Source organism: Mus pahari, chromosome 4, assembly GCF_900095145.1.
Source record: "Mus pahari chromosome 4, PAHARI_EIJ_v1.1, whole genome shotgun sequence".
NCBI lineage: Eukaryota > Metazoa > Chordata > Mammalia > Rodentia > Muridae > Mus > Mus pahari.
The window spans coordinates 22008137-22020390 of record NC_034593.1 but is presented as its reverse complement, the minus strand read 5'-3'; positions in this window follow the sequence as shown (position 1 = coordinate 22020390).

Here is a 12254-nt window from a genome sequence, read left to right as displayed (position 1 = left end):
TTGGTTTTTTGAGACAGGGTTTCTCTGTATAGCCCTGGCTGTCCTGGAACTCACTCTGTAGACCAGGCTGGTCTCGAACTCAGAAATCCACCAGCCTCTGCCTCCCGAGTGCCGGGATTAAAGGCATGTGCCACCACGCCCGGCGAGAGAGAGCTCTTTACCCCTAGCCATCCACTGGTGCAAGCTGGGGCTTTAAGCTGAGTCTGTATCCAGGGATCTTAAAGGTTTATCACTCACAAGGAATTCGAGCTGAGGCTAAAGCTCTCTTGGTGGAATGCTTGCCTAGCCTGCCATGGGCTTGAACCTCAGCCCTGCGTGATAGCAGGTATGGTGGCACATGCTTAAGCCCAGCACTCAGCAAGTAGGCAGATCAAGGTCTTTTTGGCCGTGGCAAAAAAAAAAAAAAGCAAGGAGACCGACTCCCTGACTAGGCTATCCAAGAGGGGGCCTGATCCCCCAAGGAAGGACCATCTTCTCCCCTTGGACGCGCTTCAGATGCAGCATGGGAAAGAAGGGAGGAACTTTATTCTCATCTATTAGGAGAGTTTTACCTCTTGAAGAAACCGATTTTCTGACCTTCCTGACCCAGAACAGCAAGCAAAACCACAAACGGATGTTATCAAACTGTCATTTTCAACCATTTTCTCTGGATCACTCATTGCTTTCAAACCATGGCTTTCTGGTAGTCTTGGGCCTGATTAGCACACTTCACACACAGCGCATTGCTCCGATTCAGAGGCACAGAGGAAGCAAGTTGGAAGCAGGAGAAATAAGGAACAAGGTTTAAGGTTAAAGTTACTGTTCAGCTTGTGAAAGTTGATTTCATGGTGAGTCCAAGGTATTGTAAGATTGATTACATTGTTTTTATAAAGGTTAGTTAAATCAAACAAGCCAAGTACATAGTACACAGTTTGAAGTGATTGCAAAGTATATGGTTAACCTGTCTACAATATCGTATTGGTTGGTCAGGAGACTGTGTGTGCAAATGCCGTTTGAGTATCTTATAAACTGAAATTCCAAGAAAAAAAAAAAAAGCCCTGAGTCTGTCAAAGGTTCTTTAATGCTGATTAACTAGAACTTAGTGATGGTGGAATGCTGTGGCTATGGACCCAAACACTCTAGAGATGTCTTTAGTAGACTCCCCTACTCCTCTTAGAAGTAGGGAGAAGCCTCCGTAAGATCACTGGCATGGACCATGAGAATTTATGCACCACGTCGGGCCTCAAAGGTCTTTGTTTTTTCATTAAGCTTCGTCTGTGTTCATTGTCAGCCCATCAGTCAGCTGTGAGATTTAAACTCTCTATCTTTATATGTATTTGCCCCACAATTAGGAATGAGGTATTCAATCATATATTGCTGGGTATCCTGTATCTTCTTTTCAGAAGGACCTTCTTCATCACCTTTGCCCATTTTCATTAGATGGCCTTCAACTTATACAGATTCTGGACATTTACCTCGTGAATTGGATGGATTTGAAACACATCCTTAGATCCTCTGCCCTACGTGTGCACTCTGTAGATTATTTTGCTCTATGGAATCTCTTTGGCTTTACAAAACCTTGTTCTTACATGTTTGCTTTCCTGTGTCTTTTGGGTTGTGTCACAGGATTTGTCTACCAAACAAACATGTTCACTTCTGTTCTTACAGACGGTGGAAAGCACTCACTTGTCATGCTTAAGTCTTTAGTCCATTTGAGCCGGTGTGTTTATGAGTTGTATTCTGAAGACCTAATGCATTCCACTTTCTAAAAGATAATAAGCTTTATTATAAAAAGCTTGTAAATGATAAAAATCAGCCAAGAACTGGGAAGCGGGCACAGTGGGTAAGAATGCAGTGCAAACTTAGACCTGAGTTGAATCTATGACCTCCATGTAAAAAACTACATGTGGGGCTGGCGAGATGGCTCAGTCGTTAAGAGCACTGACTGTTCTTCTGAAGGTCCTGAGTTCAAATCCCAGCAACCACATGGTGGTTCACAAACACCCATAATGAGATCTGACGTCCTCTTCTGGTACGTCTGAAGACAGCTACCGTGTACTTAGATATAATAATAAATAAATGTTTTTAAAAAAAAGCCCCTGTGAGGTGGAAACTTAAGGGTTCTTTGGAAAATAAATTGGATGATGTTTGCTGGAGAGATGTCTCAGAGGTTAAGAGCACTGACTGCTCTTCCAGAGGTCCTGAGTTCAATTCCCAGCAACCACATGGTGCCTCACAACCATCTGTAATAGGATCGGATGCCCTTTCCTGGTGTATCTGAAGAAAGCAACAGTGTATTCACATAAAATTAATTAATTAATTAAAAAATATGTATGCCCCCAAGTGCTGGTAACCTCAGCCCTGTAGGAGGCAGAGACAAAAGCGTGGTCAGACTTACTGGTTGCCAGCCCAGCTCCATGTTCAGGGAAAGACTGTCTCAGCGACTCAGAATAAGGCTGAGAGCCACATAAGAGGACACCCAAGGTCTTCCTCCAGCTTACATGCACACAGAGCTGAGGTTAAAGGCTCATACCACAATGCCTAGTGGATCATTTTATTTGCAGATGTAATTCTCATTTGTAAATTTTCATTAACTTGAGGAAGGCAACCTGGCCGCTGGAAAGTTCCAAGCACCTGTGATGGTTCTTCATGGTTGTCAATTTGACTACATCTGGAATTGATTAAAAACTCAAAACAGCGGGGCACAACTGTGAGGGAGTTTTAGAAGTCAGAAGATCCCCCTTAAATCCAGATCATCTGAGGTCAGAAGACCCACCCTAGATCTGGGCCACACCTTTTCATGTCCCTGGCCTGTTTTCATGTTTCCTTGTCGCTGGCAAGTTTATAGACCATGCTCCTGAGGCACTCCTTCATTGGTATCAGAGCCTATGCCTTTAAGATCCTGACATACATAGTAGACCTGTTGAGACGTCTAGCTTCATGGACTGAACAACTACTGGGTGTTTCGACATTCTGTTGGGATACAGCCACTATGGGACTAGCTGGACCATTGACTGTAAGCTGTTGTGGGGGAGATGCTTTATTTTGTGTATATGAATACACACACACACAAACACACATGTAATCAGTTCTGTTCCTCTAGAAAACCCTGACTAACATAGCACAGTTAAATTTCTAATGTGTGGAGTTCCTTCCATGGCTCTGATGCCCAACAAACTCAAGGCAGAGCCTTTTCCTATGTCCCAGGATGTAGGAGACTTAGATGGGGAGGGGAAGAGCCTTGCATTCCCAGCTACACAGATTCAATTGGCTTGAGGGCTAGAGACTGGGTACAGCCTTCAGATCTGCATTTTAAAAGGTGTGATTCTGGGCTGGAGAGATGGCTTAGAGGTTAAGAGCACTAGCTGCTCTTCTGAAGGTTCTGAGTTCAAATCCCAGCAACCACATGGTGGCTCACAACCATTATGGATCTCATCTTTCCGTAATGAGATCTGATGCCCTCTTCTGGTGTGTCAGAAGACAGTTACAGTGTACTTACATATAAGTAAATCTTTTAAAAAATAGGTGTGATTCTGATAGTGAATACTTGCTGATTGATTGGCAAGACAGTTAACCTGGACAAGGCCTGGACAGTATGTGGCAGATTTTATTTTGTTTTGATCTAGTTCTTTGAGATTCTAGAGAGGCTCACTGCCTTGCCTAATCCCCGAGGCTCACTTTGAACTAGAGACCCTCCTGCCTTAGCCCCTTGCTAAGAGATCCAATAGGAATGAGCTTCCTGGCCTGGGGGATTAGAGAAGGGGATGCCCAGCTGGATTGCTATTAGAGCTTTGAGAAAGGGAAGGATATTGTAGGGCCCCAAGGTTCTCAGAATTAAGGGCAGCAGGGCAGATGGTGCCCACAGGTGGGGAGCTGGCTGTCGTGGGACATCCCTATAATCTCAGCACTAGGCTGCTGGAAGTAGGAAATGCTGAAGTGCAAGATCATTTGCTACATAGTTTATGGCCAGCCTGGGGGCTACATGACGCCTGTATCAAAACAAGTACACAAAACCAAACACAAGAAAAAATCATAGAAGAGTGTGGGGGTTTGAATGAGAATGGCCCTTATAGGCTCATATATTTGAATGCTTAGTCTCTAGGGAATGGCATTAAAAATATGGGGAGGTGTGACCTTGCTGAAGGAAGTGTGTTACTGGGGGATGGATGTTGAGGTAGTAGACTCTCAGTCTACCTAGGGATGAAGATGTAGCTCTCAGCTCTTTCTCTAGCATCTTTCCCGCATGCTGCTGGGCTCCCCACCATGATTTCCATGAATTCTCCCTCCTCCTCCTCCCCCTCCTCCTCCCCTTCATAACTCACTTAGTGTACTTACATATAACATATAACATATTACATATAACATATAACTCACTTAACTCAGTGTACTTACATATAACAAATAAATAAATCTTTAAAAAAAAAAAAGAAAAAGAAAGCAATTAGTTCTCCCCCATAACAACCGTGCCAGGAGTGCACATTCTGCCTGTCCACCACTCAGCACTGTAGCAGGCAGCGCTGAGTAAATCCTTTGGTGTCTGTCCTCTTAGCAGCCTACAATAGCATCTTCTGGGATTGGGATCAGAAGCTCTCTCTCTCTCTCTCTCTCTCTCTCTCTCTCTCTCTCTCTCTCTCTCTCTCTGTGTGTGTGTGTGTGTGTGTGTATGGTTTCATTTTAGAGGTCTGTTTTTGAAGAAGTTCAGCTTGTATTCTTACCTTTCTTTAGTGAACTGGGGCTTCCTTTCTCTTCACTACAGAGGCCTCAGGAGTACCACTCTGAAATTTTGATTTTTGAGATAAGGTCTAGCGCTAAGTTGTTCAGCCTGCCCTGGAACTGGACCGTCCCCAGCATCAGCCTCTCAAGTTCTAGAATTATAGGTGGAAATCACAACACCCTGCGTTGCTTATTTTTGTGACATCTTCATGTAAATTAAAAATTCTAGCCAGGTGTCTGTTCTTACTGACTTCCATCCCACCTACATGAAAGATCTAAGTTCTACTATATATAGACTATTTCACGAAAAAAATAAAGAACACAAGAAATATAAGCTGCGTAAGGTCAGCAGCTCAGCTCTGGGAGGAACAACCAGGCCCAGCACGCTGGTCCTCAGAACTTGGGCTACTTTGCATCGCTGGCTGTGCCATTTCATTTGATACCATAACTCTAAAGGTTATGGTAAATTCTAGGGAGGCATCACCTAAGAAGAACCAAAAATAATAATGATAATCATTCATAAACAGTAGAAAGCACACATTCATATCCACAAACTTAATACTTTGCAGCAGGTAAAATTTAAAAATAGTAAGATTCTTTGCTATAAACGTAATTTTATAATTTCACTTTGCTAAAAGTGTTTATAAAATTTGAGATTTTTATTTGCTTATTTTTAGACAGGACTCTGAATTTGCTCTGCAGTCCAGGCTAGCCTAAAACAATCTTTTTACCTTGTCTCCAGTGCTGGTGTTATAGGTGTTCCCCAGCATACACAACTAAGGTACTCTATGAAACTTATAATTTTAATAATTATGAGCCTGTTTTGGTGGCTGGTAAATATGTGTAGCCCCAACACTCATGATGTAGAGGCAGGAGGATCAGACGCTCAATGCAAACATTAGATACATAGTCAGTTAGAAGCTAGCCTGAACTACATGAGACCCTGTGATGGTTTGTATATGCTTGGCCCAGGGAGCGGCACTATTAAAAGGTGTGGCCCCACTGGAGTTGGTGTGTCACTGTGGTTGTGGACTTAAGACCCTCATCCTAGCTGCCTGGAAGTCAGTCTTTCACTAGCAGCCTTAAGATGAAGCTGTAGAACTCAGCTCCACCTGCACCATGCCTGCCTAGATGCTGCTATGCTCCCACCTTGATGATAATGTACTGAACCTCTGAGCCTGTATATGCCTGAATCTGAACCAGCCCCAAATCTATGTTGTCCTTTATAAGACTTGCCTTGGTCATGGTGTCTGTTCACAGCAGTAAAACCTAAGACAGATGTTAGTACCAGGAGTGGGGTATTGCTGTGATAGGCCTGGCCATGCTTTTGTATGGAAGAATGTGGATTTGGGGCTTTTGGAAAGCAGTGGAATGCTTTAAGTTGGGCTAATGGACTATCCTAGTAGGAATATGGAAGGCTTTGTTGCTGAGTATGTTTTAAACTGTGAAGATCTGGCCCAAGAGGTTTCAGTGGAAATTTTCAGAATGTGGCTTAGAGACTGTTTTTGTGGTATTTTGGTGAAGAATATGGCTGCCTTTTTGCCCTTATCTGAAGAGTCTATCTGAGGCTAAGGTAAAGAGATTTATACTAATTGCATTGACAAAGGAAGTCTCAAAAAAGCCCAGCAGAGACTTTGTTCTCTGCTTAAGTTTCTGGTTAAGGTTAAGAGTATTTTAAACAACCAGGCGTGGTGGCACACTCCTTTAATCCCAGCACTCGGGAGGCAGAGGCAGGCAGATATCTGAGTTCGAGGCCAGCCTGGTCTACAGAGTGAGTTCTAGGACAGCCAGGGCTACACAGAAAAACCCTGTCTCGAAAAAAAACAACAAAACAAAACAAAACAAAACAAAGAGCATTTTAAATAATCATAGCAAGCTTTAAAAAGAAAAATATAGAATATATGGTTCAAGTATTAAAGAGGCACCAGGAAGTGAAATGGAACTGAATCCTATTCTAGGAGATAACAGATTAAGGGATCTTGGAGCAAGATCCTACCCAGATAAATTTGCATCCAGGCCTGGTGGTACACACCTTTAATCCCAGGAGACAAAGCCAAACAGATCTGAGTTCAAGGCCAGCCTGGGACAAAGAAAAGCTTAAATCCAGGCATGGTGGTACACGCCTTTAATCCCAGCATTACAGGAGACAGCCATGCAGTCCTCTGAGTTCAAGGTCAAACTACAGAGTAAGTTTCAGGAAAACCAAGCTTAGGCAAAGAGGGAATCAGAAAACAGAAAGCTGGTAATAGAATAGGGGGGCCATGTTCCAGCCCTAACAAGCAGCAGAACTCAGCCATTTGGTTCTGTCTTTAGAGAGAAAAGTTGAAGGGACTACTGGGACTACTGATGCTGGTTAGCTGGAGCTAAGAAATTGGCGGTAATTAAGAAGATACCAGCATCATTGAGATGAAATCTTCTGGGAAGTGCTTTCTGAGAGCTCAAAGAAGCTGTGTTTCAGTGATAGCCAAGGTTGTACCTCCTGCTGTAGCTGTAGTTTGTAATGTGTAAGAGTCACCCAGGTGGTACTGGTTTTGAAAAGCAGCTGAGACTTGACACTGTGAGAGGCCAGGGAAGGCCACTGGTGAAGGTGCAGCCTCAGTTGCAGTTGATGCCCCAGGACTGAAGGAATATGCAGAGGATTTGAGGCTTAACACCATTAAGAGAGCCTATGAGAGGCTATTATTGGTGAAGCCTAGTTGTAGTGGAAGACCCCATGAGGCAGAACAGAAGAAATCTTAGGCCAATCTGATCTAGGCAGCAAGTCTAAGACCACCAGGGCCATACAATGAGACCTTGTCGCAAATGCTCACCCACAAGCCAAGCTCTGATTTCAGAACTTGGGAGCAGGTGGAGATTGGAGAATTAGGAACTTGTGGTCATTCTTGGCTATATAGTGAACTCAAGGCCAGCCTGGGCTACATGAAGTCTCAAAAAACAAACAAAGCAAGTGCACAGATGAGTTTATAATGTCACATCCCCATTCTGAGTAGTGACGAGCTGGTTCCTTCGTTGCTCATCTTCCTGAAGATAAGACAATAAAAGCACTGTCACCAATAAGAAAAGGCTTTTAATTTGGAACATTGAAACAGTGTGATTTGAAATTACTGATAATGATCTTAATTATACAATAGTATATGTAATGACTGTATAATCTTTCAGGACGAAGCATGCAAAATGTGAATGAAGAATTAAAGAAAATCGTATCTAGCGAAGGAGGAAATAGCCTAATATTTTAATAGCTTCCATTAAAAAGTCCAACTAGGTGTGGAAAAAGGTGAAAATGATTCACCTGCGCATTTCCCTTTACAGCTGTGACTGAATCGAGCCCCACACGTTCACGTTAGTGCTCAGTGGGGAAACATTTTCTTTTTTACATATATGGACCAAAATTACCTCTCGATTATGGATAATTAGGACAGCTATAAAGCTTTGTGTGTTCTGGTTGTACAAAAATGAAAGCAGCATGGTAGGATTGGAGTTACCGGAGGCTGGGGATGGTACTCAATGTATCTATTGAGTGCTTCCCCAGCAGCTGTGAACCCAGCACTTGGACCGGGCTTCATGGGGCCCTGACAGGATCACATCAGTGTATTTCATGGTTGTATTCCTAGCGCCTAGTACCTGGCAGGTCACTAGATGATCATGCTGATGCTCTTTGTCCTGTTGTGAGAACTGTCTGGCTGACTTATGGTTTTTTTTTTTTTTTTTTTTTGGTGTGTTTTAAACAGTATCTCATGACCTTAAACTCCTGATCCCCCTGCCTCCACCTCCAAAGGGCTGAGACTGCAGGCCCCTGCCACCACATCCATTCAGCTGTCTCACCAGAGTTTTAGATGTCTCCTGTTGTTCACAATGTGTCAAACGGGAGGGGGGGGGATGTTCTCCACCATTGTCCCATTCTCTATCTCTCTGGAGATCTGCACCTCACACTCTGCACTCCACCAATCTCCACTGTCACTCCCAGCCCTCTCTTACCTCTGTGTCCCCACACCTGATCCCTACCCCCATTCTCCTCTTTACCCCCTCTCCCACTCAGCGCGCTCTCTCTCTCTCTCTATCTACCTCCAATGACTCTTTTATTCCCCATTCTGAGTGATATGTATGCACCCTCCTCAGGCCTTCCTTATTACTTAGGTTTTTTGGGTCTGAGTTTATCCTGGGCATCCTGTATTTTATGGCAAATGTCTACTTACAAGTGAGTACATACCACGCGTGTCTTTCTGGGTCAGAGTTACCTCACTCAGAATATTTTCTAGTTTCATCCATTTGCCTGCAAATATAATGATTTCTTTGTTTTTAATAGCTGAATAGTATTCCATTGTGTAGATATACCACATTTTCTTTATCCATTCTTCAGTTCAGGGACATCTAGGCCTGGCTATTACAAATAAAGCTGCTGTGAACAGAATTGAGCAAGTGTCCTTGTGGGATAGTGGGTCATCTTTTGGGTATTTGTCCAAGAGTAGTATAGCTGGGTCTTGGGGTAGAATGTTCCCAATTTTCTAAGGAACTACCATATTGATTTCCAATTGGCTTGCTGTGTATTGCTTTTATTATATCTAGGTGTGCACCTTGTATCCCTGATCTAAGACTTTGAACATGAAGAGGTGTTGGATTTTGGTTGTGCAAGTTTGCACTGTCACCAGCAATGGAGGACTATTCTCCTTCCTCCACATCCTCACCAGCATGTGCTGTCACTTGAATTTTTGATCTTAGCCATTCCAACAGGTGTAAGATGGAATTTCAGAGTCATTTTGATTTGCATAACCCTGATGACCTGTGGGGCCATGAACGCCAGCCTGTTTTGGTTGAATGAGGCTTGCTCCGGAGACCCTATAGGAAACTCTTCAAGGGTCGGAACAGTGAGCCATGTTCCCAGAAACAGGTGCCTGACACCACAGAGACCCCAACTCCATAATTCTGTGACTAGAAGTCACACAGACAATGTCCCAAGCTTCTGGCATTCTGGCTAGACTCTACCCCCACAGTTACCTGACTATAGCCAGGTATGCTCCTCCCCACAGTTACCTGGCAACAGTGAGGTAGCCCAGCCTACTATAAAAGGGGCTGCTTGGCCCCTCCTCTCTCTCTTTAAGCTCTCACCTTTCTTACTCTCCTCTCTAGCCCTCCTTCTCTCTCTCCCTCCTCCCCCTCTCCACATGGTCATGGCCGGCCTCTTTCTTTCTTCCTTCTGTCTTTCTCCCTGTCTTTCTACAATAAAACTCTAAAACCATAGACTGTCTCTGCTCATCAAGGCCTACAGTGCTTAAAGATGGGATAGGCTTTCCCCTGAAGAGCTGTGTCTAACTTCCTGCTGGAAGGCCTTCCTGCATTCCAGCCACGGACCGGACCTAAACAAGAGCTCTCGCCCATGTCGGAACCACCCAGTGCCCGCCTCTCTCCCTGCCCTCTCCTCCCTTCGGCCCTGGGGCTGACTGAGCCCCCCTGGGCCCCCACTTTGTTCTCAGCTCTTCTGTGGTGTCCAGCAGTGTCTGGGATGCCCGAGACTGAGAACCTGTTATCTCTGGCCTCCGTGAGGCCCAGAGACCTCAGACTGCCCCTTGTCCACCACCCCCTGCCCCGCAAGGTGGGGTTCCGTGGCTTCCCACAGCCAGACACACACCTGCACCGGAGTGGAAAGCATGTGTCAGTCCTCCTTCGGCCTGCTCAGAGCACCAGAACTCTGGCAGGACTCGGGTTTTCTCCCACTCCCTTTATTCCCCCACACCCACTGCCCTACAATGACCAGGGATGCTGAACATTTCTTTAAGTGTTTCTAGAGATTCCTCTGATGAGAATTCTCTCTTTAGCTCTTTACCCCATTTTTAAGTTGGGTTATTTGGTTTCTTTCTGATTTCTTTCTTTTTTAAAAAAATTTTTAAAAAAATATTTATTTATTATTATATCTAAGTACACTTACAGCTGTCATCAGACATACCAGAAGAGGGCATTGTATCCCATTACAGATGGTTGTAAGCCACCATGTGGTTGCTGGGATTTGAACTCAGGACCTTTGGAAGAGTAGTCAGTGCTCTTAACCACTGAGCCATCTTTCCAGCCCTGGTGTCTGATTTCTTGAGTTCTTTATATATTTTGGATATTAATCCTTTGTCAGATGTAGGGTTGGTGAAGATCTTTTCCCAGTCTGCAGGCTGCTATTAACAATGGTATCCTTAGCAATGCTTTTCGGTTTCATGAAGTCCTGTTAATTCATCATTGATCTTAGTGCCTGAGCTATTGGTGTTCCATTTAGGAACTTCATCCATCATGATCACATAGGCTTCATCCCAGGGATACAGGATAGTTCAATATATGGAAATCTATCAAGGTAACCCACCATATAAACAAATTGAAAGGAAAAAAAAAATCACATGATCATCTTGTTAGATGCTGAAAAAAGCCTTTGCCAAAGGACAGCTACAGTGCACTTACCTATAATAAATAAATAAATCTTAAAAAAAATAAAAAGTCTTGGAGAGATCAGGGCTACAAGGCACAGACCTGAACATAATAAAGGCAATATGTGGCAAGCCAATAGCCACCATCAAATTACATGGAGAGAGACTTAAAGCAATTCCACTAAAATCAGGGACAAGGCAAGGCTGCCCACTCTCTCCCTATCTCTTCAATATAGTACTTGAAGTTCTAGCTAGAGCAATGAGACAACTAAAGGAGATTAAGGGGATAAAAATTGGAAAGGAAGATGTCAACATATCGCTATTCACAGAGGAATATATATATATACATATATATACATATACATCCATCACCAAAAATTCTACCAGAGAACTCCTATAGCTGATAAATGCCATCAGCAAAGTGTGTCTGGATACAAAATTAACTAAAAACAAAAAATAAAACAAAACAAAAAAACTAGTAGCCCTCCTTTATACAAACAATAAACAGGCTGAGAAAGAAATTAAGGAAATAACATACTCTACAATAGTCACAAATAATACAAAGTGTCTTAGTATAACTCTAACCAAGCAAGTGAAAGATCTGTATGACAAGAACTTAAAGTTTCTGAAGAAAAAAAATTAAGGAAAATATCAGAAGATGGAAAATCTTCCATGTTCATGAATCGGTAGGATTAACATAATAAAAATGGCCTTCTTAGTAAAAGCAATCTACTTATTCAATGCAATTCCCATCAACATTCCAACACAATTTTTTATAGACCTTGAAAGAGCAATTCTCAACATCATATAGACAAACAAAAAACCCAGGATAGCCAAAAGAGTCTTGAACAATAAAAGAACTTCTGGAGGAATCACCATTCCTGACCTCAAGCTGTGCTTCAGAGCAATAGTGATAAAAACTGCATGGTATTGACATTAAAACAGACAGGTTGATCAGTGGAGTAGAATCAAAGACCCAGAAATAAACCCACACACCAATGTGCGCCTGCTGTCTACAGAAGAGACTGACAGATCATCTCTTCATTCCAGTCCCTTTATCCCTTTTTTTTTTTTTTTTTTTTGGTTTTTCCAGACAGGGTTTCTCTGTATAGCTCTGGCTGTCCTGGAACTCACTTGGTAGACCAGGCTGGCCTCGAACTCAGA